Source organism: Atractosteus spatula, chromosome 3 (genome assembly GCF_055471065.1).
Source record: "Atractosteus spatula isolate fAtrSpa1 chromosome 3, fAtrSpa1.hap1, whole genome shotgun sequence".
NCBI lineage: Eukaryota > Metazoa > Chordata > Actinopteri > Semionotiformes > Lepisosteidae > Atractosteus > Atractosteus spatula.
The window spans coordinates 27911337-27936892 of record NC_142708.1 but is presented as its reverse complement, the minus strand read 5'-3'; positions in this window follow the sequence as shown (position 1 = coordinate 27936892).

Here is a 25556-nt window from a genome sequence, read left to right as displayed (position 1 = left end):
AAGAAAGAAAACCTGCCGACACACTGGCCTTCCAGGACCAGGACTCGGCCCCACTACTTTAAGAGTTTTGTAACATTGCTCTGGAATCAGTAGAGCACGTTTATCCCTATTTAGTCCTATTATTCTCTTAATCTTCTGTCTCAGAGAATACACAACAGATTGATATTTTCCTTTTCTCTCTCTGATCGTCCTGTAACACCTAAGTTAATTATCTGGAAACTAGGAGTGTCTGTGCCTCAGTCTCAATCATTATGTGCTCTAAATTCACTGATTTAAATAATTTAGGTTTAGTCTGCCTCTGGGTTTAAATTTACTATTATGTAAAAAAACAACCACTTTATTCATAAGTTGCCTTATCTGTCTGATGCTGAAAAATGGAATGACATTCTTCTTTATGCTAACTTTATTCTATTTAACCTTTGGTGCACTGTAAAAACAATCCCACATCTTCATTTGTAAACCTTCTGTGTTTTACTTTAGGCAGTACATGACATTCTGACAAAATCCTACCCATTTTTCTTCTTAGATACTTGGGGATAAAAAGCTTATACCTATTTCACTTGTCAGAGCCATCTTCTTTATTGCTTGTACTAACCACCTTTATGGTTTACATCAAGTGTCTATTGTGGCACTTTTATGGTTTCCTCATCTGAACTTCTTAACTCCCTTCATCAAACTAGCTTGTCAAAGATGTCACTTTACTATTACTTTTGAAGCAGATAGATTTGATGTGGAAATCAGAACAGTTGAGAGTTCCCTTATGAATTTAAAAAAAAGTGAGTCTGTCTTCTCTTTCAGCTATGTGCAGTACTTTGCTGCAAAAAAGAACTTTTGTGAATTAGTCTCAGAAAATACTTCATCACATAAGGGGTAATTACAGTATATATAAAGTATATCTCAACTACATCCTTTAATAATTTCTACATTGTATTGCACTAATATTTTTTAATTCATACCTTGGTAAATGCCTCTTACACTTGTTTAGTGTAAAAATTGAATACAAGACAATAGGGGGTTTACATTTCTGATTTATAACTTCATTATCTGGATGGTACAGTGGCACAATGGTTGACAGTGCTTAGCACTGGAGCCTGGGTTCATTTTCGTGTGGACATGGCATGTTCTCCCCATATACACATGGGTTTCCTCCGGGTGTTCTGGTTTCATCGCACGGTCTAAAGACATACCAGTAGTTTGTGTGTGTGATTGTGTCTGTGTGTGCCCTGTGACGGACTGGCATCCTGTGAAGGGTCTATTCTGCCTTCTACCCATTGCTGGGATAGACTCTGACTCCCCTGTGACCCTGTCTTAGATAAAGCGATTGGATGGATGTAACTTCACTACCTGTAAATGCTATTGTTTTAGTACATCTTAACTTTAGCTCCTGAACTTGTGTTGCACATCCAACATGATTGTGCTACCCTTCTTCTAACTTTATCATGTTTTTACTGGTAATCACACCTACGGTTTCTTTTGTGTTTACAATTAACACAAAACTTTGGAAACACTGTAAGTCAACTTGCATAAGAGCATCAGCTAAGCTAATGATTAATAATAAATTCAAAATTTGTGTCCAGCGCCACCTAGTGGCTCTTTATTTTTACTGTCCCACATTCCCAGCAGATCCCCTTTGTAATTTCATGTAAATTGAATGAATATACAGTATATGAAGATATTTTTTTAGGCATGATAACAAAACTTTATAATAACCCTGAAGTTTCATTGGGTTAACTAAAATAAAATGCTAGTAGAATATGTGTTGTCTTTCATAAGCTATTGATTTGGATATACTGTAGATGGTACTTATTAGCACTTTCAGGTGTCCTCATAATATAAATTGTCATAATTTGTTGAAGTGTGTTAACAGTAAGTCATTACAACCCTTGTTCAATGAAACACTCATGTTTCTCAGCACAAGAGGTAATAGAATGTTAACAAATTCAGTAAGAGAACTTTCAAATAATGGTTACTAATGAGACCAGCTAAATAGCTCAAATTAGTACATTTATGTCATACAATAATATGTACCATTCTTATGAAAAATTGTGGCAAAGCAGTAACAGTTGGCATTTGTACAATTTCACTCCACAGAATTCCAAAGTGCTTTGCATGCCGGAGGGGACCCACTTTGTGGCACCCACCTAGGTGACATATAGCAATGCCAGCTGGCCTTCTAGGAGTGTAGGGGAATAATCAGTATCATACACAATCCCACAAAAGCAACTAATCAAGTGTGGTAGTTCAAAAGATTCCAAAGATTATTTCTTTAAAAAAATACCTGTTTGCATTTATTTGCTAAAGAAACATTTACGTATATTGTGTACACTTTTTTAAGAACCTGCAGTAACAAGTAAGAGAAATAATGATAAAGGGTGTTTGGATGGTAAAATTTCAAAATGTTTCCATGGAAACACATTGCTCCTTTTCAGACCTGTTCCGAACATTATTTACCTCCAATGACAGGGAATAATATTCTATTTTTCCTAACCTCTCAAACATATGTTCTTCCATTAACATGATACAGTACCCCTTTTTAGTCTTTAAATTAACTTTCTAATAAACAAAGGATCACATGAACACCAAAGGATTATTACAGCAGTATGGACTAACTTCACAGCAGAGTTTGCATTATATGACCAAACGTGTAAAAAAATTGAGCTTTTTAGTTAATTTAATAAACTTGCAGAAAAATAAATTCAGATCTTGTCACCAGACATCACCCTAACATATTTGTCAATACACTTACTTTCCTGAATATGGGTAAAAAAAAACATGTTCCCTAACCAACCCAAGTTGCTGTAACCTTGCTTTTTAAATGTTTAGATTGTATCTGACCTTTGGGAATTACAATAAAAATGAGACACTGAAAACATTAGATAAATGCAAAAATACATAGCAGCTTAAGGTTAAGTTTAAGATCAGTAGATATGCTGTACAGAAGAGAAATGGCTGACATAAAAGTATAAATTAATTATTAATACATTTGACAAATTGAATGTGACAGTTACAGAGTCTGAATCAAATTATCTGTCACCACATTTATACAGTACAGACTGATTGAGCAGTTGACGGTTCAATTTGAATTGCATAACTTTTTACTTAAAATAGCTTACTATTAGCAAAAGGGAAGCCATTTTTGTCTAGAAAATTAGGAGACAGACTTTAATAGCTTTAGTTAAAACTTATTAACTTTATATGCAACAAAGGGGCACTGTAAAGTACAGAAGACTGGATTTTAAACAGTGTTTTCACCTAACATTTGATTTTTCTTTCTCTCTTGGAAGAGATTAGGATATATGGCTGTTTTTAATTGTTGCCAGAATAGATACTATTCACATGCACTATCCAGACCTGCCTCTATTGTGCATAAATGCTGGTCAATTACTTTTGCCAGTGTTTAGTTTTGCTTCCAATGCAGGTGCTCTACTTCATCTGTGCTTGTTGTCAGAGTCAGACATGACAGCCATCCAGAGTATTTGTCGTCCTCTTTTTTCCTTCACACTACAGTTCCCTCATCACCTCCCTGCCCTGCAGGAATTATTCTGTTTTCAGCACCCTTGCACCTTTGACCATCAATCTCAAGGGATTTAGTCTCCGAGAACCATACTGTATATCATACACCCCTCCCTCCTGGGGATTTTTCTAATTTTCCACTCTCCTTGGAAATAACACTCTTCTCAGAGCCATAGCGCTTAATGTTACTAGTGTCCAAACATTATTAGGAATAGCGCTGGGCACAACCTTTTCAACAGGACTTACCGGTATGCTTGCTTTTGGAGGATCCTTCAGAGAGATCTTGTCACACCCCGCACTCTCCCTCGCAAACGGCCCAAACCCAAACCCACTGTTTCACGATCTCATTCGTAACTGAACCCATCACATTCTCACGTGAACCAGATACCACAGATTCTCACTCCCGGACCAATTATCCAACCACATCCCTCTCCCTTCAGTATTTAAAGTTCTCTCACGCACCAACCCATGCTCACTATTGAGATGCCTCCCGCAGAATTCTCTTGTGCTAGTTCAAATCTTCTCGACTGATCTCCCAGTTCCTGATCTTTACTCCTGCCTTTTTTGACCACGCTTTTTGGATATTGTTTTTCGTATTGTCTTTCTCGAATTTACCTGGTAACCGGACTCATTGCTTCTCCTGTCAATCAAGCCTCTGGAAAACCGTGTTTTGGATATTGTCCCTGTGCTACTCTGCATTCTGCAGGATTCACGGCAACGCATAAGGATCCTCCCATTCTACCTATTGGTTCCCTGACAGATCCATTCTGGGTGCTGGAGGCCTGGTGTGTCTCTTCACAACAGCAGCAGAATTAGAATTAGATTTTTCATCTGGGCTGTGAAATGATGCTTGTCCCGAAGGGTCTGTGTATCTGCAGGTTTTTGTTACAGCTCAGCTCTTAACAAGAGAAATCAGCAGTTACTGTTTTAATTGGACTCATTAAACCTTCTCCCAACTCTTCATTAGCCATTTACATCGACATCACACTGCGATTGTTGACCTTTATTTTTTGTTTTGTTCTGCTTGTATATATTGTACAGATGAAGCATATGTTTCTTGTACAGCCTTGAGTATGCTAACAAAACTTACCATATTCTCTAAATATAATTACTGACATGTCTAGCAATCTCATTTACTGCATGCATCTCTTTAAGAAAATAGCCTGCCATTTTCATTGGTGATACATAAAGATTACTGTTTCAGAGAACATGTCAGAGTAGTGAGGATTGATCATCTCTCCAAACTAGTTCCTCATTTCTTCTCTCCCAGCCATGGTTTCACTGGCCTGTCTGTGAACATCCTTTTACAACAATTTCAGGACTTCTACTGCAGAAAGCTATCACAACTCAAAATGTTCCTTAGTCTTGCATCACACCTTTTACTTTATCTCAATGATAAATTTATTTTTAGAATGTTTCCATTCATTCATTTCTTCTTTTGACATCTCTCTCTAAGGTATCCCATCTTGACACTCTTGACACTCTTTGACACTCTTTCCTACGTCCTTTGTCTTTCATTCTCTTTCTTTGCAGCCTAGATTGATTGAATCAAAACTCAGCAGATTTCATGAACACCCAAAGCTACTTGAGATTTGCATCTCACAGGCTGCAGTGATAATTTTCCCACCCACAATGGGTCATCAGATGCTTGCAGAAATTCTGGAAGAATGCAGAAGATGAAGGTGAAGGAGAGAAGGAACATGCATGTAGTATTCATATTATTTTACATGGGGAAAACACATCAGGAATGATTATGAATTAGGACAGTTGAGGCTTATTGAACTTTACGATCATCATACATGCCAAACACTTGCTGTAAACTCTTCATGGTTGTCACACCCTCTGCAGCCAGAGGGCGCTCCTACTCTGTCCTGTCCCTAGTTTCCTGCCTGCTGCCCTTCCGGTCCCTCTCTTTCCCTTGGGCTATATATTTCCGTGTCTTGCACTCTGCCCTCGCTCAGCATTGACGTTCGGATGTCCTGAGACCCACCTAGCACCAGGTCGCCCCACGTCCGCTAGCCCGGGCCTTTTTCCCATTCCGCCGCTACGCATATCGGTCTCCTGCTCTCCACGGTTAGTCCCTTTGGACGTCCGTGACAATGGTTCTGTAGCAAAAAACTGAGCTTCCCTCTCCTCCTACCTTTCTGCTACAGAGAGTAACTGAGAACCCACCCAATCTGGAATTGCCTTGAGTTGCTCATCTTTTTGGAGAATCAGGACCTACAAAAATTATTTGTACCTTCCAGCTTGTCCATTCACCGAGGCCACTTGACATTTGACACAACAGAAGATGTGTGTATTTTTACAGATCACAAAAAATGTATGGAACAATAAAAACAAATTAGAAGACTACCTTTCAGTGTTGGAAGCATTCTTAAGCAAAAAGGGAGAGATCATTTCAAGTCAGCAATATCAGTCACTCTGTTATTTGCTTGTTTTACACTTACTGTATTATTTGTATCAATCAGGGAAAGTTCTGCATTTTAAATGTTTTGCATGAACCTTCCTTTCTCCATGATTTTCATTTATATATTTTCATTAAGTTGGGTATCTTATGTAATCCTTTTAATATTGTTATTGAACCTTCTATTGCATCCTATAGACTTGAGGTCATTTCAATTAAATCAAAATATTGCTATATAAAAATTACAACCTTTGGAGAGGAGCTTGCTGTGGATAAAGGGATAAACAACAGTCCTAAAATTAATCTCCAATATGTCATTTATTAGCTGAGATATTTAACTAATTATTATATTAAAACATGAAATGGCTGTCTTAGACATGGATTAGACACACGCATAGATTAGAATTAAAAATGGTATATTTAAACTGGAGCATAATATTTACTGAATCTAGTGTAACTTTGGGAGTGAAATGTATTTGCCAACTACAATCCCTAACAGTTATAAACACTATGGGCAAAACCCAAGCTGATTGTCTTTCAAGCTTTTATTTATTTTCTTTTACTCTGTAGTCTTCAACCAGCAGGTCACAACAACAATATCTAAATTGCCAGTGCTGTCTTCTTTATTAAAAAGCTACTCTTAATAAGAAAGGGAAAAAAAAAGGTTGGTACTGGAAGAGGTGTTAGTGGGGCCAGCAGGGAGCGCTCACCCTGCGGTCCATGTAGGTCCTAATGCCCCAGTATATTAACGGGGATGCTATTCTGTAAATAGGCGCTGTCCTTTGGATGAGATGAAAAACCGAGGTTCTGACTCTCTGTGGTCATTAAAAATCCAAGAGCGTTTCTCGAAAAGTGTAGGGGTGTAACCCCGGCGTCCTGGCCACATTTCCTGTTGGCCCTTACCAATCATGATAATAATCTCCATCTATGAATTGGCTTTATTCCTCTGCTCTCCTCCCCACTGATAGCTAGAAAAGCGCTATATAAGTGTAAGTAATTATTATTATTATAATAATTATTATTATCATTAAATAAAATATGTATGTACTGTATATGTACAAATATAAAGTTTTCAGAGATGTATTATTAAATGTGCTTGCTTTAATATTTTATTCTAAAACCTTATGTTATTGAAAGTGACTAAGTTAAAACCATGACAAAATGTAGAAACCTATTTATAACAAATCTGTTTGAGACTCAATAAGCACTGATGAATCTTTTAAATACAGTATATATACAGTATATATTTGGATAAAACATTTTACTTGAATCTTGAATGAAAGGTTAATTCACAAGTCTCTCAAATAAGTCTCTCAATGTACTGTACATATGTGCAGTACTTACAATGAACTTGAAAATCCTATACAGTATATAGTGAGTCTGATAAAACACTGGAAATTCTTGTGTAACTAATATTGTATAAAAGATAAATGTTCTTGTGTTTCTAAAAAAAGAACAGGGAATTATATAGTCACATGCATGAAATGCACTACTAATTAAATGTAATAATTACATATGTAAAGCCTAATTAAAGCACTTTAATCTAAATCAATTTAAATCCTGGATTTTCAACCCCACCCCAATCCAGGGGTCCTTAAACTTCATTTCTGTGTGTCATTGCTAGCATTGAAAAAATCCATTTGAAATGCTTGTGTTTATTTACCCTAAAGCAATATGCAAATGATTTTACATGATGCTAATTATACAGTATTTGTCAGCATTAATGACAGTGAGCAATGACCTTGTCACATTCACAGAAGTGATATAGTGCAAATCACATTCAATAGCTGTTTTGGATTCATCTTATGGAAATACACATTTATTATACAAAATGTTACCGTTATAATCCAGGATCCCTATATTAAAAAAAAGACTCTTTAATCCCCATGGCTTTAAAAGCAAAACATGTAGATATTTAAGCAGTTAAATGTTCTGAATATAAGGACACAGATGTTTACAAATCAGAATGTTGTAAAGTTTTCTGTTTATGCTTTGGACACTAAAAAAAAATCAATTGAAATTGTCCGGATCATAATTAACACCTGTAAAAAAATGCAGCAGATCCCCCAGATGGAATGTTTTTAAATTATTCCAATTCTGTTCAAATACAATCTAAAAGAGGGGTTTCTCCTTGTGTGGCTGATGATACACACTATAAAACATTAATGGAACAGGGAGAGGAACTCCAAAGAATTTGAAAGGGCAGAAAAAAGAACTTCTTTGTATTTAATTCCCCCACGGTAAGAGTCTTCCAAGATGATGTTATCTGTACAATAACCTCTGCAGATGATTTTGTTTTAAGTTTTCAAAGAATTACTGTCCCCTGAATTAGCACTAATCATCAGCAGATCTATGCTCATTCACATGGCCTGGAATAAACCAGAGAGATATTTATAAATCAAAGAGCACATAAATAGTTAGGGCCTACAACAATAATTCAAATAGTCTAATTACTGTGACATAAAGGTTTGAAATGATTGTGAAACAAATTCAAAAACAGGGTTGTATAATGAGTGGTTTGAATATTAAGCATATTGCACACACAAAATATTTGTTAATACTTATTCCATGTGCTCTAACAAAAGTGTTCCTTTCTAACCTTCAATATAAGATATGATACAATCTGATTTTTCCCTCCAAATAGCTTTGTTTTACACAGAAACTTACAAAAAAACATACAAACAGTACATACAAACTGTGTATTAACATTCCATACCAATTCCACAGGAATTCACAAAGGTTACCAGAACATATAAATTTTCTTTCCTACAATCACCCTAAAAACTTATAATTGAACAATACCCCATCATTTTTGCATAGAACCACTAATGGAACTTGCCCATAAACCAGTACTCTATTATTGTGAACTCATTCTTTGATTGGTTTAATTGAATGTGCAATAAAGGAATTTCTAATTTTGTGGCATCTACGGTACATTGAGAGAGACTAAAACATCTGTTTGAATACATCAGTTTGTATTCTTCATGCAGAACATGTGAGAGATCAGATGAGATACTAACAGCTAGTCTCTACAGTATATACTCTTAATGTAAGCAGTTTGAAAGTTGTGCTCAAGCAGCTGCATCACTGTCTTAGAACACATCCCCATGAGTCTGGACATCTTGAGCTTTTATTGCACAGAAAGACTGTTTTAGCAGATGGTTAATCGATACTGTATGACACTTTGTACCGCAGAACTGAAAATCATGGGCAGAATCTGACTACTGGCACAAAAACCCATAACAAAGAAAATAGATTTGATGTTGTAATTTATTACAAATAAAGTCAACATGTCCCTTCCAAGGCAGATTAGCATCTATGTACAGTATATATCCAGATATTTATAGGATGTAGCTTGCTTAATGGACTTCTTATAAATTATGACTGCGGAAGGATATTTATCCTGTTAAAGACCAAAGACAAAATATCTTAATCTGTATCTTAGAAATTACACATTAGAAAATGTCAAATATTTTAGTTCATTTTACTACTAAGGAGGGTGACACAGTGGTTAACAATTTTGCCCCACAATGCTGAGGCCCTGGGTTCAATTCCTAGTGTGCGTGGAGTTTGAATGTTCTCCCTGTGTTCGTGAGGGTTTCCTCAGGGTATTCTGGTCTCCTGTAGTGCAAATAAATTAGGTGAATTGGCTTCTGGGAATACAGACCCTGGTGCGAATGTGTGCGTTGGCATCAGCATGTTTTGTCCCTGTTGCTTGTTCAGATTCCTCTGTGACCCTGTACTGGATAAAAAAGATTGGTAGATGATACTAATTAATATAATAATTATTTCACATGACAAAACTAAATGTTGTTATATGTTATTATTTTTTTCTTTCTAGTCTTTTTATTTTGTCCCCTGTTGTGTTTGATTTTATATATATAAATATTAAAGTTTTGATAGTTTGCTGGACAAGATATCCCCACAAATTAATGTTTTACTCTTTGTTGGGTCAATGAGTGTCAAATGATAATTTACTATGATTTAAACCCTACTGTATAATAGTCAAGCCATTTTAAGTATAAAAGATTGTTACTTTAAAATGTCTGGGAAATGTTTACTTTAATATTTTGTACATGGTATATAACCATATATATATAGTAATGATATCAAAAGAATAATAAAGTAATGTAATAAAATTATATTCTCATGAAAATGTTGATGGAGACATACTGTAGATCTGCATATAAAAGTGTTAATTCTGCATATCGAGTATTGAATCAATTTATATTTTTTAAACCAGCTTGTGTTTTTCAAAAAAAAGTTAGATAGTTATCTGGTAAAGGTTCAGAGTAAGTAATTAAGTGTGACTTTTTTATCTGTTTTAATGCTACATTGCAGTAATGTGATTAAAGACAAATATGGGCCAAGTAGCTAAAATTTTCACTTATCCTTTTTTTTCTCTTTCCTTTTAAATCCACCTCCACCCCCAACTTTGGAGGAGTACTTTTTTTCTTATTTCTCTTTTTCTCACTGTTTTTTTCTTTTTTTTCTTATTAGACAAAAAAATCTTACATTATCAAAAAAACACAAACAAAACACAACAAGAAAAAATATATATCTTGATCAACATATTTGAAAATAGAATAAAATAACTTCAACGGGACCTTAAAGGAAGATCAAACTGTTTTGTTTCTTTGACTGATTGGTTTGTCACTAAGAATTATTTCATACTGGGTTTCCTTTTGGAAACATCCTATTGGATCAATGTTGCCAAGGTAACAGTTGCTAGTCCTGAAAGTTAGCAACATCTCATGCATAACCCTTAAAGGAAACATATATATTATATTGAATGAAAAAGAAAAGTAAATATTTATGTTTAAATGACAGAAAAACTCTTATGGTTCCTGGAAATCTGTCATAAGACATTCTTATACTGTTTAGAATATGTGTATGTGTTTATACTGTATATACTGTATCTTTGTTGGAAACACGTTGCATACAGTACATGTAAACCAACCATCGCTATCAGGTTCTTGTGGTACCTGACACCTAGAAATATCAAGATTGCACAATCTCTGATAATTTCCCAGGGCCTTGTCAATTTACACAAGCATTCTGTACCTTTTATTGTAATACTTTATTTTGGGGTATCATATACTGTACTTTCAGCCTTGTTTTTAATAACCTTTTAGTTTTCTTTTGTCTTTGTCGTTGTGTTATAAGATATTAAAATATATAGTGTATTTTAACATATTTTTTAATTATACCAATCCACTTAATGTATCCTCCCACTTATAATACTTTGTAGTTTTTTAATGGTAAACTGCAATGGATAAAGGCATCAGCTACTATAGATAAAAGATGTCGGGTCTGGCCCAACAAGTCCATTTGTTTGGCCCAAGAAGCAGTTCTGATCAGGATTTAATTACCATCTTGTCTGAGCACAGACATCTCATACTCAAAGCAGACACCCTAGAGGTCACAGATCTAGTTTGACAGGGAGTGTACATTTGCACAAAAATGGTGAGGAAAAAAACTGTAACACTGCAAAACCCATACACACACTTCTGGACCAACCTTAGTGAATTAACTTCCATTGGTCTCATTGAAAAAGTGCTCAGTGTCTTTTTTTCTTCATAAAAAGATTTTCTGAGCATAGTAATAAGGGTCTTGTAATAGTGTTATAGAAGAAATACTTAAATACTTAAATAAATACTTTAATGTGTTAAATGGAAGTATTTCTGTACTTCCGACACATAAAAACACAACACAAAACACAACAAATAAATAATGCTGTATAACAGCTACTGTATACTGTACCTAGTATTTTAATAATTTATGCAGTGAAGGACCAACCTGAAGCAGAGTACATTTAAATCAAAGCTGGCTCATTAGCAAATCAGCTAAAAAATAACAAATAATACCAATAATAAACTGCACTATCACGGAAGTTGGAAAGGACGAACCGTGGAATGGCAGGAGAGTGAAAATAGACCCTATGCGTAGCGGCGAGACGGGGGTCAGCCCGGGCTCAGCTGTTCAGGAATGCCGTATAGAAACCTATGCCCACAGGCCAAAGACAGAAGTGACCTGGTGCTAGGCGGGTCTCGGGACATCCGAACGTCAATGCTGAGCGAGGAGCAGAGCAGAAGCAGGAATTAAATAAGCTATACAACGAGACACACCAGAAAGACATGATTAATCACAGGGAACTAGGAACAGGAGAGAAACAGAGCGCCCCCTAGGTGTACTGGGCGTGACATACACTTGATTTACATTTCACAAGGTAATAAAAATTACATACAAAAAAGAACAGAAATGGTACAGTACAAGCAGACACAGGATGGTCATGTGTTCTCTGGGCAAATTTAAAACAATATCAACCCATGAGGGTCTATATCTAGATTGAAAAGCAGTGTACAGTATAAGCAGTACATAGGCGGGTTCTATAGATTACTTATGAAAATTGCAAAAATTAACATTTCACAAGATATACAAAGAGTCGGACAGTTGTACTAAGAACAAAAGGAAATATTACACAGTGATAGTGAAGCCTAAAGGGATACTATGGGAGCACACAGTTTGACTGTAATCTCTAGCTTTCACAATAAAAAGACCATAAGGCAGAAACCCCAGTAATCAGAGCAGTAGACTGCAATTCTAAAAGTGTTTGTATTATACGGTACCATTCCCTGAATACTGGCCACCATTATGAGTGGTTCACAGCAAAAAAAACCACACATTGCCAAACTGCAATTTGACACCTCAGGAGTGCGCCAGTGTACAACATACGTTTACTTTGCAGTAGACTAAAAATTCTGTTGGTATTTTTAATGTAACATATTGTATATTAATTCTCCAAGATGTTAATCCAGGCTTTGAAAGGCACCACGTTGCTGAATTGTCCGAATCATAAGCACCTGCATGACTAGCTTGGCACATGTACTGAAGTGAGCATTAATTTTATGGCCTTTTTCATTTGTAATTAATTCACAGAATGTTTGACCATTTGTTATTTGTTTTTCACTTGGAGTTTGTGTGTTGCAATTGTAAATAAAGGTAAAATAAATTTTGATTTAATGTGTCTTGATTTCAGACTGTTAGGCCATAAAATGTGTTGATTTGGAATGGGTGTGTTGCTCTCTGAATCTTTTTCAACTTATTTTTAACCTGAATCAACATGAATATTTTTCCTGTGCCTTTATACTGTATATAAATATACCAGCTCTTTATTTCATGTGCCATAAATATACTGTATAAAATTCACTAAAGCCTATGAAACACAAATATTCGCCATAAGCAATTGGCCTACCCCTGTGGGTATCATTAATATTACTGACTTTTAAACCTATGAAGTATTTATTTTTAGCTATTGAATTTAATCTATTTGTAGTAATAATTGTTTTTGTATTTTACTGAGCTTTTTTTACATATTGTGTAACATTTAAGTATATTTTTGAATATTGTTTTCAAATGGAAAATTCACTAAATCACACAAAACACAAACACCCATAATAATATAGTAGGGAAAGTCTAAAGTCCCCCTTAGAAGATTTTGTTGTTAAATATGAAGTCTTTTAAAATTAAGTCCATTAAACCAAAGGTTTATTGTACTAAATAAATCTCCATTCTGTTGAAAAGAATATGTCTGGACATTACATTTAATTGGTGGAGAAAATAAGCCTACAGCTATAATAAATCCATTCCCACTTCAATTCACATGCTGGTTGCCTGTCTGTTTTTATTGAATTGTACGTGCTAATAACAGAGGTTAATTATGTACTGTGGACTTCAAATACAACGCTAGAAAAATAGAAAGGATTTAAATCCCAAGTCTTTGTTAATTCTTGATCCATTTTTCTTCATATACAGTGCCCTCCCTGATACTGTATATCCGAGATAACACCACAATATATATATACATCCCTGATGAAGCGGAAACAATAAACATAATATAACAAAATTTGTTACAGATTGGATTAAAAAAAATCTATTTTTTTCCATCTTAATAACTTTTCAAACAGAAAAGACATATTTCTGAAAAATAATTAATTTACACCCAAAACCATATAAATCAGATTTATTCACACGACTGTAGTTAGTATTTTGTAAATATTCCTCTGTCATGGAATACATTGGCAGAACAACTCGTGAAGTGTGCTACTGTATGCGATGAGGTTCTGATGTCTGAATCAGGTTGTTATGGACACCTTATTTGTGTGAGGTTAACCATTTCTTTATTTATTTGACTGTACCTTTTGGACCATTGTTATGCTGTAATGTCCATTTTTGGCATAGCTTGAGCTTTCTGGCAAAAAAAACCAAGTGTTTGTCCAAAATGTCAGGTACTGTATTTGTTGTAATGCATGATTCTTAACATGGGCTCCTAGACACTTAAATGCTAAACAACTCCAAATCATAGCAGATCCTCTGCTGCTGTCATGATCAACATCCCTCCTCTAGAAGAAGGCGCTCCGACCCTTTTTGTGTTTTAGTTTCATTATCACTTACACCTGTCCCTGGTTTCACTGTATATTATTTAAACCTCATGCCTCTGAAGCTCAGGGCTCTGAATTGGAAGACGGATGCCCGGAAGCCCTCCTAGCATCAGGTCGCCCTACGTCTGCGGCTTGAGGGCTTAGGCTTTTGAACGGCGTTCTGACCAGCTGAGTCCGGGGCTCGGAGCGCCTGGTCTCGTCATTCTGTTTTTTAACTTCTTTGTCCCTGTTCCTGCTCCTGTTTTTATTCTTGTCTTGTTTTGGATGGATCACCTGGTTTTGGATTTTGGACTGCGCTCAGATTTCCCATTTGGACTGTTTATGGACTTGTTTGCCTGCGCTCCCCCTTTGCACCCGGATGACTGTCGGCACCTCCCCCTGTTCGCCATCCCTTCCATTCCTCACCGTGTTTTCCCCGTAGCCCTTCTCCAATCTTCCGGATTATACTGTCTGCACAGGGTCCTAAACTACGCGCTTCATGGGAGTCAGGACCAGCTCCCGTTACAGCTGCACGTGTATGGTACAGTAGGCACAAGATTTTTTCTCAACACTTTTTGTGTTGAGAAAACTCAACATTTTTTACCTTCTTTATCTTTGACACCACAAATAATACCAATAAACAGACACCAAATTTAATTTTCATTTAATCTGACTGTAGGATATAGTTCCAATTGTCATTTAGGTGTACTTTGTCAAATTCCAGTCACCACTTTTTACTGTATGGTTCATCTCTTCCTTGCAACCTCCCTGTAACTGCCACATTCATGATGACACTGCTTGTTTCTAAAAATGTGTATTCTGATGTTGCCATTTTATTTCACAAGTGTCCAAATTTTGGTCTTAGATTTACAGTTGAATCCCAAACATCTTGTCTCTCAGCCCCCGGTAATAAAATACACTTTTTAACCTCTTCTTAGCAGGTTTGCACTACACCTGTAGCTTTAAATGTCTTATTATTGGTCACTATGGAAAGTGATAAATTCATCTTTTGTGGATTCTTATCGGAAGATGGGAGTTGGAGGACACAAGATGGAGATTATTGTCTGAACCATATTCTCCAGTGAGCAATGTGCCATTCTAAGTTATCTGATGAATTTGTGGAAGACAACTGGTCGTGTGGCATTAAAAAACCAGGAAGCAGAGCTTTTCAGTTGGTCATTGACCTCAGCTACGTAGAGAGAGTGCAGAGCCTCAGATATGTGCTACACCAGAGGGGGAATGGAGCAAAGAAGCTATCAAACAGTGGCATAATACAGGTTTTGGAAGATACCTGAGAGTTTTTGGAAAGGAGACACTGTTTTTTTGAATTGGTAAATAGATTAGATGCCCAGTTGCTATGGCAGAGAGAATAAGTATAGACCTCTATAGGCACATTGTTCCAGATGCCAAAAATACCATGCATTACTCTTTCAAATTCCAGTTGTCCAAACTTCCAAATTATGGACAGCACCACAAAAAAAGGTTATGAACCTTTAATATAATTATGTCAATTACAGTTTTTTTTATCATGATAGCCTTGTTAAGTTGGCATGGTTGAACAGTCCTGGGGCATTGGGCTCAATACTAGACCCGTGATGCCATCTGTGTGGGGTTTGTAGGTTTCTCCCACAATCCAGACATAGTGATGGCTTAATTGGCTTCTGGGAAAATTGGCCTGCTGTGAGTGTGTGTGTTTTTGTCTGTCTGTCTGGCTCGCGATGCACTGGCATCCTGTCCAGGGTTTTATCCTGCCTTCTGTCTGTCGATGGATGGATGGATAACCAAAATCGAAACCAGTCTGTTCCTAAATATTCAAAATGGCTTAAATTTACCAGTTCAATGTCTCTGAGATGCAATGAGGTAAGAAGTAGAAACAATTAACACAACACAGCATTACATTTTAGGGTGATTCTTCATATGATTCAGCGATAGTGTCCAGCGGGCTCCATAATTTTGCCTATTAGTGTTTATTCCCTTCCTTATGACTTAATCAAATGGGATATAAATTTATAATATACAGGTAAGGGGAATTAAGCAGCTGGTTTGTAACTATAAAGGATTGCTCCATGAACTTAACACTCCCTTTAAAATGTTAAAAACAAATTAAGATTTAAAGTGCTTCCAGAGACTGTTGAACATCTATTAATAAAAGTAAGTGCCTGGATTATGCCTGATATTCCCACTCCCGCACAGCCAAAAAGAGATTCATAGGTTAACACAAACATGCTTATGAGATCAAAAGAAATGTATATTGAAGTAATGGATACATATGACAAACCTTGTTTTTAAAATTAATTAATAAAAACTAGAGGCCAGTTTCTGAAGTATTTTTTCTTAAAAGGTCTCAGAAGGGCATATATCTCCAGTTACCACTTGAAAAGTTATTCAGTAAACCCTTCACTTTTTGGTAAAAGCTACCAATTAATTATGAACACTTCAAAATCTCTGGGCTCCAAAGCTATTAATATAATTATATGTATATGCTTGTATCTTTTTGATGTTTTATGTTGTACTACAAGAAATAAATGTATTAAAACTAACTCTAGAACTGTTCAATACAACAGTAATATAAGTTTAAGAGTATAGCTGACAAATTAAAAGCTGTGTTCTAATATTTTAAGCTGATCCTGTTACTTTGGTCATGCTGCATCTTCACCATCAAAGTACAGCTTTCAATTAAGAGTTTTAAATTTAACCTTTTCATCATGGCAATAGTGCACTTGCAACTGCACAGTATTAAAAAAAATCTGTGATGCATCTATGAACCATAGTGGGGAGCTTTTGGTCTGGGGCTCTTGTACTCTGGGCACATTAGATCCAAAAAGGGTTAGGACACCTTTTTAGTGAAGGGCTGGGCAGGACCATGATTTGGTACATATTTCATAATTGTTCCCAAGAACGTGGAAGCTCTACTTTGTTCTTTGTATTACAGCCCTAGGAGGATAAGAAATCAGTAGTCTTTCCTGCATTTGGACAGGTGGGATTTGTCAGGTGTAGGGGATATACTGTCACTGTGCCTGTTATTAGGATCTGTAACTTCTTTGTTACAAGTTTAAGTGCACATAGTTCACTTACCTAAAGTTACCCTGATTCCTACAGTTAGCCTGATAACAATTAACTTAGCAGATTAGCACAAAATCCTTTTGTATTGTCTTAGTTTCATAGTTATATAATCTGTTTCTATAATTATCTGAGAGATATTTTTGTTATTTGGACTACATTACAAATCTGTGCGGAAGCTGTGAAACCTGTAGTTGCAATGGTTGTGGTCTGTGGTCTGCCACTAAATAAAAGGCTGTGTGTGTCTCCACAACATCCCCCTGTGTGGATAATCCCCTAGACCAGTGAAGCAGTGGTCAAAGTGGCATTAATGCTGTGAATTTAGAGAGGGGCACGGTAACAAGGCTCATTTGCAGTGTTTGAGCCTTTTGAGGTAACATAACCTCCAAGGTCACCTGATACCAGTGCATGCTATTGTGACTGGAGATGGGCTTTTGACATAGTGGAAGTTACATTTCCATTACATTCACATTCTGAGGAGGAACTGCAAGGCAAGGTCTCCAGAGAGACTGCAGACAATTCCAGCTGGGAACAAATTTCAACATCCCATTACACAAAAAGTCGTAATGTGCAAAAGGCTGTAGATACTACTGTATATACTGCTGCTTCTTGGGACACAAAACTGAGAAATAACATAAGATAACAAGTAACAGATGTCAGGAGTATCTAAGTAACTAATTAAAAAGTAGTGTTCTTCTTGGCAAACCTTGAGTGTCACAAAATATGGGTAAATGATATGAAAAAGTATCCCGTGGTGCTGTAAATTAGTATTTATTTAGTAATAGGCAAATTAATTTGCATTTTTTCATGATTGTATTCTTAGTTGAAGCAAAACTCATTCAACTCACTCACTCAATACAATGGAACTTTTCAACACGATAACCTTGGTCTGTACGTTTTTTTAAATTTGACACCAAATCAAAACAACCATGTCGTAGTGGGGTTCTTCTTAGTTATTCGAAATTATTAGTTACACTATTATCACATGAGAGAGCTAAGCACCCAAAGAAAGATTCCGCAGTGTCGCACAGATCACAGCACTGACAGATTGAGTGTTTCCATCTGAATGCGGCTGCCCGCCTCATGGCTTCTTGGCACCACAGAGAGGCAATCAATGCCCATAAGGAGGCCCTGAGCTAAAGTGCTCCAACACACTGTCACTGATGGCCTGTGTCAGACGGAGAAAGAGGGTGACCATCAGGGAAGGAGACAGACAGTAGTGTGTAAATCTGCACACAGGAAGAAACAGTACAAAACATGAGAGGAAAAAAAACTTCAAAATCCAAGCACAATAGCCTGAATCTGCCTGATATTTCACTGCAGCAATATGTAGGCTTATAACAAAGGACTTCTTATATAAAAAAATACATCAATAAATAGTTTCTGTTAATTGATAAATGTAAAAACATGAAGAAAATAGGATGAAATCTCCCATTTAATACATAACTGGAAAGGTAACTATTGAGCTGGATAATAATAATAGGGGTTAAGAAAATAGAGAATTACAGACCAAGCATTACAATCTCAAATTAAAAATTAAAAATAATAACCCTGCAGACTGCAAAAGATATGCCAAGAACATACCCAAGCGGTTGGTATAATTAAAGGCACTTAATTTCATTAATAATAACAGGAAATGAACTAAACAATGCAACACACAACAAATAGTTATCCTATTTACAAACAAGACATTTCAGAGGCCTTCGTCCAGACCAAAGAGAGTTAAAATCACTCTCTCTATCAATTTAGATGGTACAAAGTGAATGGGAAACCTATTCCCTATTCTCCCTATTTAAATAAATTGCAGCCTTTTACCAGTAGAGGCCATTTTAACCTAGAAAGTCTCTCTACAGGACAACAGTTTCCTAAAACAGAATGGCAAGATCTCCTAATTGTCACGCCCTCTACAGCCAGAGGGCACTCCTACTCTGGCCTGTCCGTAGTTTCTTGTGCTTTTCTTGTCCTTCCGGTGTGTCTTTGTTTGGGGCTATATATTTCCGGGTCATTCTTTCCTCCTCACTCAGCATTGAAGGTTCGGATTTCCTGAGACCCGCCTAGCACCAGGTTGCCCCATGTCCGTGGCCTGAGGGCATAGGTTTCTATACGACATTGTCCGACCAACTGATCCCGGGCTAACCCCTGTCTCGCCACCACGCATAGGGTCTTTTTTCGCTCTCCTGCCATGCCTTTCTGACATCCGTGACAATAATAAGGTTGAAATACTTAGCTAGAATGGGGTCTTAAAGGCTAATCATAACAAGAACCTTCAACCTGGCACTGTCCCTTCTCTGTCCTTGGGTCTTTCTGTCTCTTCCTGTGGCCTTCCTTCTGTCTTCTCCTCTTCTCCCCTGTCTTTTTAGCCTGTTTTCCTGGACTGTTTCTAAACTGATTCTAAATGATTCACCCAGAACTTAATTAACCAAGGTAAACCAGACCATTCCATTTTTCAATGTGTCTCAGACCCAATACAACTCAATAAACACCTCACCTTTCTTGCTTTGAAGCACCCAAGAATTGCAAATGTTGACACTAGCTAGATATTGACCACCCCCAGCTAGCTGTAACAATATCATATATCAAATAATTCCACTTCATACCCCAAATATGTTTCCCACTTAATCTCTTGTTTGTTGATATGAGATGTATACTACAAAATCATTTTGTTTTGCTTGCCTAAGGCAAAGCCAAAGCATTTATTGGATTTAAAGTTCACTGAATGTTCAGTACCCCCATTATATTTTAAAGCCTACTGCAGGAAATGTCAATCCCCTACAAAGCATAATCCAGGCTGACAGCAATAGGGTTAAAGCACATTATTTGCTGTACTGTTACAAATCTCTGCACAAAAAAAAGTACTGTGTCCCCGTATCCCTTCTTTAGTTTAGACTTCACACTCTGTTCTAAGAAGAGGAATTATCTAACATTTTTCTACCATTCTTTAGGAAAACAATCAGGATCAGGCTAAATTATTTCTGATTAGCCAAAACTGTTTCAGTTTTTCAATGTTGATTTTTATATTTACTTTAGCCTTGTGTTTCTGATTTAATCTTATGTCAAGGAAGGCATGGTGGGACAGTGATTAGCAGCACTGCCTTGCAGCTCTAGGGCCTTAGGCTCAATTCCAGACCTGGGGTACTATCTGTGTGGAGTTTTTATGTTCTTCCTGTTGTCATGTGGGTTTCCTCTGGGTGCTCCAGTTTCCTCCCACAGTCCAAAGACATGCTGGCTGTTAATTGGTTTCTGGAAAAATTTCCCTTGGTGTGAGTGTACTGTATGTGTTTGTGTCTGTGTGTGCCCTGCACTGGACTGGTGTCATGTCCAGGGTGTATCCTGCCTTGTGCCTGTTGCTTGCCAGAATAGGCACTGGCTATCTCATGAACCTACAGTATAATGGATAAAGTGGTTAGAAAATCATGTTATGTAAGCTTTCATGTATGCTTTCACATGCTACATTTGTGTTCTTTTTGTATTCTGAAAAAAAAGGTTCATGATTATCATCTCATTTCATCTTGTTTCCTTAAAAAAAAAACATTCAAATACATCCCTTCAAAAGACTCCCAAACAGATTAATCCTTTTGGTTATTTCTTATAGGAGTGTTGTGCAACTGTAAGACATTGTTTTTGTACTAGGGAATTTCTTGCAGTCATGGTCATTTCAATAGAATACAATAACATAATTGGAGCGTATCATAAAGCAGGAGCATCTATTTCATATGAACTTTCTGAGGTTTAAAAAACTCATAAAAGAGTTCCAGTAAGAGTAAACAGTACGAGAAGGCTTACTTCAGACCCTCCTTGTGTAAAAACATTGAGAAATTTTGTCTAATAAACAATTATGTTACTTCATACCCTAAACAAGGTTTATTGTGTCTACTAAAAACAATCATTAACAGCACATATTGAGCAACTGTGATAGTACTGAAGGAATAAGTCTTGGAGCTGTTCTCTTTATTTTCTTTGGTACCTGTGGACTTATCCACATTTAGAACTTTCTGTATTGGTGATGTTTACAAGCATACCAATTAGCATAAACTTACGAAGCAGGAACATAACTGTCGTGTCTGTATTAATAATTCAGTTTCTGAATTTTAGCGTATTCATTTCAAGGAGCATAGAGACTGGTGATTAAATCTCATTTACGATTTACAGGTGAGGTGATGTTCTTTGTATCTCCTTTCCCTTTCTTTTTTAACTTTAACCTAACCTTTCCATCACTCTGGTAAATATTTATCTTGAGCTTATAAAACTTTGTTCTAAAACTTTCTTGGCTCATATTTGTACTTCCAAGCAAATTGTGAATTCTGGTGGAGGTAATGTCATGACCTGGGCTTGAACGGCCACCGTTGGAACTCGCACATCTTGACAATGTAACTCATGAAGGCAGCAGCCAAATGAATTCTGTAGTTTGCAGAATCATTTTGTCTCCTTCTGTAGAAGAAAATGCTTCAGTACCTATTGGGCAGGGCTTTGCCATAAAGCATGAAACACATCCAATGCAACCAAGGAGTTCATCGGGCAAAGAAAGTGGAAAATCTGGCAACATCAGTCTCTCAGATTAAAATCCAAATGATCATACAGTGTATTTATATGCGCAAGAAAAAGATGGACTCACAACACTCTAAGTAAAGGCAAGAACTCATAGTTCCACTGTCACTATCCATAGAGTTCTCATGGCAAGATATGAAAGTACTGTAGATTTACAGGCCTTTCTTCCATGCAGATACCGCCAATAGATAGAGATAGATAGATACTTTATTGATCCCGTGAGGGAAATTGCAGTGCAACAGCAGCTTAACACAGACAACACAGAGCTACCAATAGAGCTAGACATGGCCCCAGGGTACAATGTACATGGTGCCAATTAAAGACTACAAAGTATCATTTAATAATATCAGTGAAAGTAATTTTAATCATAATTTTCAGAATTACCAGAACATGGTAATTCAGAACAGGTAAATTTCAGATCTGGATGTTTTAATGTTAGTTCAAAAATTGCCCTTCATCCTTATATTTGCAAGTAATGAAAATAAATAGTTTTCTACTGGATTAGCTACAGTAACTACACTTCCTTACTCTTCTCTCCTTGTCCCTCCAAGTTTCAAGTATGCACAAAGGTAAATAAAACAGGAAAAAGCAAATCATAGCTAATTTATTGAACCAGAGGAGTATATGTCAGATAAGTAAATAGAACAGAATACAATAAGCAATAAAAAAAATATTTCTTAATCTCTTTAATTTGTTAATGATGTGTGTCCTAATCTAGTGCTGTAGAATAGGTTGTCCCTATTACTTTGTACGCTTCTTTGATTACAATAAATATTATTAAAATTGGATTTATCATGGAGGTATCCTGAGAACCTCAGAGGATTTCTTTCCTCTGGGAAAGGCTGGCTTGGCTGCTGAAAGCCCTTTCCTGTTGTTCAATTGTTTGTTTACTGTAGTCAAGACCACACAGCACATTCTGTCCCAATTCAGCAGATTCTCTAGAGTATAAGTAATACTGGGGATTTTTATTGTAATTTAGTTGCACTATAATAGTCAAACTTTATAAGGGCTATTTAAGACTTTTTTTAAATAACACTTTTTATAGTAAGTAGAGAAAAACGGGGATGCTTAAAGGTTACTCGTTTCTTCACGATGATTTATAATAAACATTTCTAGACTTGGTTCCCTGTTCTCATTTTTCAGAGCACACATCTCAGATCTTTATCCTAATGCCTATGCCACCTAAATCACTGAACTCACCTTTCTTTTTTAATTTAAATTCTTTCTTTGCCGCACAACAAAAACACAATTCCCAGGATGATATCGATATGTATGATGGCAAATTCAAAATTTAAAATGATAATACTTTCGTGTTCTCAAAGGCCTTGTGTGCTTTTTTTCATTCCTGTAGCAGTAATTATTGCCCAAATCATTTCCTCAAGCAAGCCCACGGGAAATGCAATCGTGGACAAAATTGCACTCTTCACAAAAAAGGAGAAAATGAAATGTGTGTCAAATAATAAATCCATTCTCACGAATGTCAGTAAAAAAATATTGAAAATATAGAATAGAACATTTTTCAAAAAGGAAAAATGTTTGCAAAATTCAGATTACAAAAACAATGATTAAATATTTTCTCTTGAATGCAAGGTAAATCTAGACAATTCTGGGAATTTCTCCCCTGATGTTGTTATGAAGACTTTTGCAACATAGTCTACTCACAGACACAACTCATTATTCAATGTCAGCAATAGAACTATGGTATTTGTAATTGTTTACAGAGTACATACAGTAATGTCAATTGCAACTGCAAAATACTTGACTCAAATATTGCATGTGATTTATTCATTACTAAGACATTTTGCATGCAGTTGTTACTTCTTAAAACAAACTCTTATTAATTGTTTAGTGCAGACATAAAAAAAATCCACAATTAATACTGCAGTTTATTTCAGATTTTCACGTCTGATCATCTGGGTTTCAAATTCATGGGGCATGCCGTGGAAGGACTAGGAGAGCAGTAGTGACCCAATGCGTAGTGGCAAAATGGGCAACACTGGGGGTAAGCCCAGGCTCAGGGGGTCAGAATATGTCGGTATAGAAACCTATGCCCTCAGGCCACGGACAGGAGCGACCTCGTGCTAGGCGGATCTCAAGACATCCGTACCCTCAATGCTGAGCAAGGACCAGAGCAGACACAGGAAGTAAATAGGCTACACAACAAGACACACCGGAAAGACATGAATAATAAACAGGGAACTAGGAACAGGACAGAAGCGCCCTCTAGGTGTACAGGGCGTGACATCATGTCAAAACTTAGTTCATTCATCTTTCTCAGCAATTCATATGTTATCAGTAAATAAACCACTAGAATGTTAACACAAACAATAAACTGAAACTCACAGCCACAGATTTAACAAACCAAAATATTTTGTCTCATACGGTATGTGTGCGGACTCTTAGAATCAGACCTAAATTATGGTGACATATAGTAAACAGACATGCAGGCTATGTACAGCTGCAGATTGTATTGGCATCTTAGAAGTATTAATGATTGTTGAGGATACTATGCTAAATTGCATCCTAGCAAATTTCTCTATGAAAAAGCTACAATTTGCCACCAGTACTTTGAGGTGTCTCTGCTGCTGAAAGTGTCACTTTTTATTGTGACAAGGTGGTAAGAAAAGAAAGCAATGTCTCCAAAACCAGTTTAAAACCACTCTACCTGCCAATCACAGGATTTCCTTTAGGCGATATGAGAAATGGACTGCCTAATGCTTGTGAGAAGTCCAACACCGACTCCGGATTAATTAAGTGAAATTTGAATATACTGTACAAGAGCAAAGACTCGAGAACGGCTCGTGTCAAGGTACTGTATACAGAGGTGAACAGGCAGCCAGTATCACAACCTAGCAAGAAAATACTGACCCCCAGGCAGATGATTCTAGTGTGCACTCTCTATTTAAGAGTGAACCAAAATGCCAGGGAATGGTTAGCGTTCACTCTCTCAGCATTGGTAATTACAGATGAATGGATAGTAAGTGACCAGTTAAGAAGTTGCTCCACTTAGGACCAACAAAACCATGGCTAGACTGGTCTAGTTTTGGAATAGCCTATATCATAATACGGTGTAATGGATATACTACAGTAAAGGAGTGAAAATCCACCAAAACTGTGGAACCAGCCCTTCTGGCAATAAGATGATATATACCATTGTATAGGAATGCGTGCTACGAACCTAAGTGATCAATTGTATTCAATAAGTTATCTTTAACAAACAGGGAGGTAGGGGGATGTGTGTGATTTTGGAACACTGCCAATCTTGTAAGCAAAGTGTGAAAGATAACAGAAAAATATTTAAGAACTGTTCTTAAAGTTAATTATTTCGAGAAAAACATATCAAGCATCTACAGTGCCTTGCGAAAGTATTCGGCCCCCTTGAACTTTTCAACCTTTTGCCACATTTCAGGCTTCAAACATAAAGATATAAATTTTTTATTTTATGTGAAGAATCACCAACAAGTGGGACACAATTGTGAAGTGGAACGAAATCTATTGGATTTTTGAAACTTTTTTAACTAATAAAAAAATGAAAAGTGGGGCGTGCAAAATTATTCGGCCCCCTTGCGTTAATACTTTGTAGAGCCACCTTTTGCTGCGATTACAGCTGCAAG